This window comes from Arvicanthis niloticus, chromosome 1 (assembly GCF_011762505.2).
Source record: "Arvicanthis niloticus isolate mArvNil1 chromosome 1, mArvNil1.pat.X, whole genome shotgun sequence".
NCBI lineage: Eukaryota > Metazoa > Chordata > Mammalia > Rodentia > Muridae > Arvicanthis > Arvicanthis niloticus.
The window spans coordinates 78,436,931-78,442,930 of NC_047658.1; positions in this window are offsets into that span (position 1 = coordinate 78,436,931).

Below are 6,000 nucleotides of genomic sequence, written 5' to 3' on the forward strand. Positions count from 1 at the left end.
GTGATTATGCCCTGACGCTTTGTTCTCAGTCCATGCCAAAGAGTAAAAAAATGTAACCCTCTGCTGCCACCTGCTGTTTCCATTGGAATACATTGTTGGAATAATTCTAAGCATGTATATTGGCTGATCTTTGCCAAATGCCTTGAGGATTTGGGGGCTGTGAAATGTATGTTTATATAGTTCTGTACTAGCGAGTCTGTTATGTGCTAGGATAAACTGCACGGTCCCATGGGTGCTTGTTGTCTTTTAAGCTAGTTCAATGACTGCCTGCCCCATCCATTAGAATAAGCTTGCTAAGACTCCCTTACCCCAGGGAGGACCTACAGGGCCCTGCCCAGTGAGCCCCTTGAGCAAAGTCCAACCCTTAAGAGTTTGGGTATCTTCCTCATGTGGCAGTGATGCCGCATGAGCCATGATTGAGGGCTGGTTCCTGTACAGACTGTTCTCTGAAAGGTGTATCAATGGGTAGTATTCCTTGTAAATACCCCCTGCCCTGCCCCGGAAGTGGAAACATACTTCCTAGTAGAGCCGGCCAACAGGCTTCAGTTCACATTTACTTGTGACGTCTTCAGATGTTTTATCTTTGTCTTCTTTGAGGAAACTGAGGCAGATTAAAGAAGTGGCATCACCCGGGGAAGTGAAGATAACACTTGTAGATGGGAGAATCTGAGCTCAGGTTAGATGTGGAGATAACCGGAAAGAGTTGACAGTCATAAGCTTGGGCGGCTCTGATAGGGGCTCTTAGTCATCTGATTACAGGCACAGAGGACAGAGTTCACCTGACTTGACAGTTCTAGAAAGGGGGTTTTCCTCTTTGCCATCTTTGGGAAGATGTACTCACACACAAGGACTTCTTTCTGTTGTCATTATTGCCTTTGGGAATTCTTTAAATAGTGATCTTTTTATCGGCAGAGATTAACAAACCTGTTAGATGGATTTTCATATAAATCTATTTTTTAAAGTCAAATCTCGGAGTTTTTAGATGACATAAAGTATTAAGGAAATGACCCTTGATGGTTTCTCCTATCAGACTCTGCCTGATAAGACCAGGTATGCGATGGTTCATTACTCAGTGTCTTGCGCCACAGCTCCTACTTAGGTGAGCATTTGTTGAATGACTGAGCTGACCCCCTATGCACTCATCCGAAGAAGTCCTGGAGGGGATAGGGGGTGGGGTGGTGGAGGAGGTGGGGGAGGGGAGGAAGGCTTCTCAGATGAACAGCTCATGGTAGGCAAACCATAAGTACTAGAGTGTGATGAGGAGACCAAAAGATACAGTATAGAGGCTTCAACATACAGATGTATTGCTTATAGAGTAAGCCTGGCTCTTGAAAAATTCACAAGAAAGTCCTAACACGCAAAATTCCTTTCTCCTGTGTCTGGTTCTTTAACTCTTGCCCTTGTTACTGTAATTCACAAGCCTGTGTTGTGTTTATGTTTCATGCATTTTTTTTGTTTGTTTATGTCCAGTTGTTCTTCTCTAGGGTTGTGTAAAGGCTTTGGGAATGTTCTAGCCTGGCTCAGCCATGGCAAGAGGCCAGCCACTAAAGCAGTATTTCCTTGGGGGCTGATGTGATCTCGGCAATGGAAATCAAGGGGACACAAGAAGGATGGAAACCCCTACAGCTCTGGGGTAACGGTTTCAGCTTTCCCTTCCTCCCAGGATACTCTTGACAGTTCTTAGTTCTATAAGTTTCTGGGTCGTTTCACCTCTCATCTTCAGGCAGGGAAACAACTGTTCAGTGAATGATACGCTAAGTGCTTACTGGTATTGCTTGGTGGATCGTGGAGCCCACCATTTCTTGCATCTGCTATGTCCTTGTTTTGTTCTTGGACTCCAGAAGCCTTAGTCCAAGCTCAAAGTTCCAGCCAGAAAGTTCAACCAGCTCCTTCACTGTGAGTTGGTGGAGAGAGTAGGGATAGCAACTGCTGAGAGAACTCAAGAGGATCAGAAGGTTGGACAACTGATTGGTCCCAAGGCCACCATAGCTGCAACCTGACAAAAGTCCCCATACAAGGGCACGTGTAGGCTCCATGATGAGCAAGTACAGGAGGTCACTGCCTCTTCAACGAGCTTGCCTTTTGATGAGCGAAAAGTGTGCCAGGTGGTGTCAGGGCAGGATTGTTTCCCATTGTTTTTGATACCAGCTTTTATGCCGTCTGTTGTGTCTGGTAACTAAGATGTCAAGAAAATACAGCAAGGCTTCTCTGAGCTGAGAAAGAGCACTTTTGCAATTAGCCTTTTGTCCCTCCAGTCTGTTTCTCTTAGAACAAATGTAATCTTAGTCGCTACAGACTGTCTGAAATAGCTTTTCTGGTGAGTCACCTAAAAGCAAAGTGGCAGATACCCTATTGTTTCAGCCATAACAAGCCAACTACTAGTTACACTCACTGGGGGGACTGCTGCTGTATGCTCACATGTATTTTGAGGCCAGCCTTAAAAACATCCAGAGAGCATGAAGTGCCTCAGACCATGTGTTGATACTACGCATCTCAGATCAATTTGCTGCAGAGGCAAAGGGTCTCCACAAGCTTCATGTTCCTCAGGACCCAAGACATGTGAGGGTTTTGCCCTCAGTCATTACCAGCCCTCCTCCTCCCCAGCCCTCCTCCCACACAGACACAGGAGTATGCTCAGAACCTTAGGGAACTCTCCAGGAGGCCACGCAGAAGGGTCAGAGGACTTTGTAGATGCTCTGAGGAAGAAATGAAAGCTTTAAACAGAACATCGTGCCATGGCTTGAAAGGTCATTATCTAGTTCACACTTACCTCAGAATCTAAATATTGTCTGAAAATGGACAAGTTTGCCAGGACCATGAGCAGTGAAATCACTCAAAATAGCTCTTAGGAATCTTCAAGGCCAGTGTGACTCTGGCAAGCCACTGACACTCAAACCCATTGCTGCCTGTGAGAGAACGCGGCATCAGTGAGACAGGGCAGCTGCTTAAAGGAGGGGTTTTACTCAGTAGCCCTTGAAAACTGCAGATGCCTCTCATCAACAAGTAATTCAACTTTGTCTCTCTCTTCCATCAGTTTCAAGGGTGGGAAGGGGACTGGTATTCTGTAAGTGAGTTCTTTAGTGCTGCAGGCCTCTGAGCAGCCTGCCCTCCCCCACGCCCCAGCTGTGGCACTGTGTTGTATCTTAGTAAGCAGCAGCTACCAGCCTTACTTTGCTCCTGGCCACACCCTAGATTGGCTAAAGCCAGGTTACCTCCTTCCAGGCAGCTGCAGGGTCAAAGTCCAGAGTAATTCTCAAATAAACAAGTCCGACAAAGTTCCCAGCAGTGCATGGGGCTGCACTCCAGAATGCTGCTTGCAAATTTGTCCTTTGGAATCTGGAAGACTATTCCTCAGGAGGAACAATGTTATACATTGTGGCAACATTCCCAGGCTATCTCATACCACTGAATGGACCCAGAATAGACTTATAATGAAGTGTTCTGGACATAACATTGTAGGTAATAGAGACATTTACTGAGCCCTGTAGGATACAATGTGTTATGTGAATTCAAAGTTCCCTCAACCCCAGCTTTGTAGGGGGTTGACTTAGTGGCTTCCATTCTGCTTTTGAGCAGCACCATCTTTTGGGCTCAGTCCAGATTGAATAATAAGGAGGAAAAAAAAAGCTGATTCCCCCCGCCCCCCACTGGCACTTCTCTCTGCTTCCTGACTTCAGATGCGATGTGACCAGCTGCCTCGTGCTCTGACCCACCGACTTCCTCACCACAATAGACGGTACTTTCAAACTGTGAGCAAAAATAGACCCTTCCTTCCTTAGATTATTTTAAGTGTTTGTGAACTTAATTTTTATCTTATGCATGTGGATGTTTGGCCCACACGTCTGAGCACCATGTGCATGCCCACAGAGGCCAGAAGAGGGCAGCAGATCCCCTCAAGCTGGAGTTACAGATGGTTGTGAGCTACCATGCAGGTGCTGGGAACCTACCCCAGGTCCTTGGAAAGAGCAGTTGGTGCTCTTAACCATCTGAGCCTTCCATCTTTTGAATGCTGAGATTAGAGGTGGGATCCCAGGCCTGACTCCTTCTCTCTTTCTGTTTTCTTTTTCTTTCTCCTTTCTTCAAGGTTTCCCCAACTCTCCCTTCTCATCAGGGCTGGGATTGAAGGGGAAGTCAGAGTTGGGAATGGACTCCTACCCAGGAAGGAACTATTTATTGGAAGAGTAGAGAGGGACTTCTACAGTTTTGCTCTGGTAATAGCTTTGCTCATAGCATCCTAGGTCTCAGATAGAGTGGTAGATTTAGATTTCGACAGGAGTTTGGAACAACTGGTCTTTTATGTCTTTGCAGGAAGAATAGAAATCTGGGAAGAACAACATACCTAGTTAAAATCAAGGAGTGGGAGATTGGAGTGCACATAATGGCTGAAAGTCAGATTTTCAGTTAGTTTGTGTCTTTTAGATTTTGGTCCAGGTTCCCAACAAGAGAAGACTACAATAACAGAATAAGTTAATTCAGCCAGCATGATGGAATTTTCAGGAAGGAATTGGGTTCCTTGAGAGGGAACTTTGTTATCTTCCTCTGTATGGGGAGTAGAGAACTCATTTGTTTTCTCACATACAGTGTTTTAAAGAATATGCTAGAATAGAAGATGAAAAAAGTATGTAAGAAAACATTTCACAAAAATGGGGTCAACTGGGGGTGGGGTGGTGGTGGAGGGACAGTGATATGGGACAGTGAGCCAGAACAGTGGGTAAAGACATTTTTGGCCAAGTCTAATGACTGGAATTTAATTCACAATGGTGGAAGGAGAAAACTGACTCTTGCAAGGTCTCTGACCTCCGATGTGTGCCATGGCACTTGTCCGTGAGTGCACATATACTTCTGAAAAACAAATAATTGTAAATAGATATATATGGGTCAAGAATGCCATGTTCCAACAGGGAAATGGATGCCTCAGTGTGAAAAGAAAGCTCCGGTGTGGTCTGCCTAGAACAGGATCAAGCTGCCACCCTCTTATCTGCACTGTAGATTTATGGCTGTGTTGAAGAATTGACCCAGCCTTTGTTTTTATCAGCCACATTCCATTAATGCTTCAGAATGAATCTGTGGTCAATTAAAAGCCGGGTTGTTTTCATTTTATTTATTTATTTATTTATTTATTTTTTACATAAATTGCTACCAAGCCAGAAATCCCTGTGAATCTGTGCTCTTGAGGTTTTTTGCTAGTTAAAGACAGAAGTTTACAATGGTCCTCGTTGAATCACCAGCCAGCTTGTATCTTGCTTCTTTATCTAGCAGCTAAGGCTAAACTTTGTGCTGACCTTCCTTCCTTAGTGAAGCCAGTCTATAAAAATGTAAGCTGGGACTGGGTGAGACAGGTGACTGAGTCACATGGCAGGCTACTGTGAAGGACACCTGGTATATCAGCCTCTGTGGGGAGAGAAGTTCAGAAAGCTGGAAACCCATCTCATAACAGTCTTGTGCCATTTGTCCGCTGGAGCTCTGCCATCTCTGGCTCCAGAGAGACTTTGTGAGATATTTTAATGAGATCAAGTTACACTGCCCTTGACGTTTCTACCTCTGGAATTTTGGCCCTGACCCAATGCTTTGCACATGGTAGATGCTCAATAAAAATTTGTTGAATTAAATTGAATCTTGTGACTCACCAACCTCTTAACCATATATTTACAAAAGGGAGTCGAGATGCATTTTAGCCAGAAATCCCTTAGTTTCCCAGTACTCTTCATAGTCATTTTACTTTATTGGTGAGATAGAGTCTTATCCTGTAGCCCATGCCACAGGATATAGCCCATGTTACAGGATGTAGTCCATCCTGTAGCATAAGCTGGCCTGTGATTCGACGAGGACCATTTAGTAGAGTCCAGGATGGTCTTGAACTCTCAGTGACCCTCTTTCTGCCTCCCAAGTGCAGCGGTTAAAGGTGTGAGTCACTGTATTTGACCTCTTGTTGTTGTTGCTGCTGCTGCTTTCAATCAAAATGTAAAAAAATGGAGCTGGGGGTGTAGCTCTGGTAGTGCT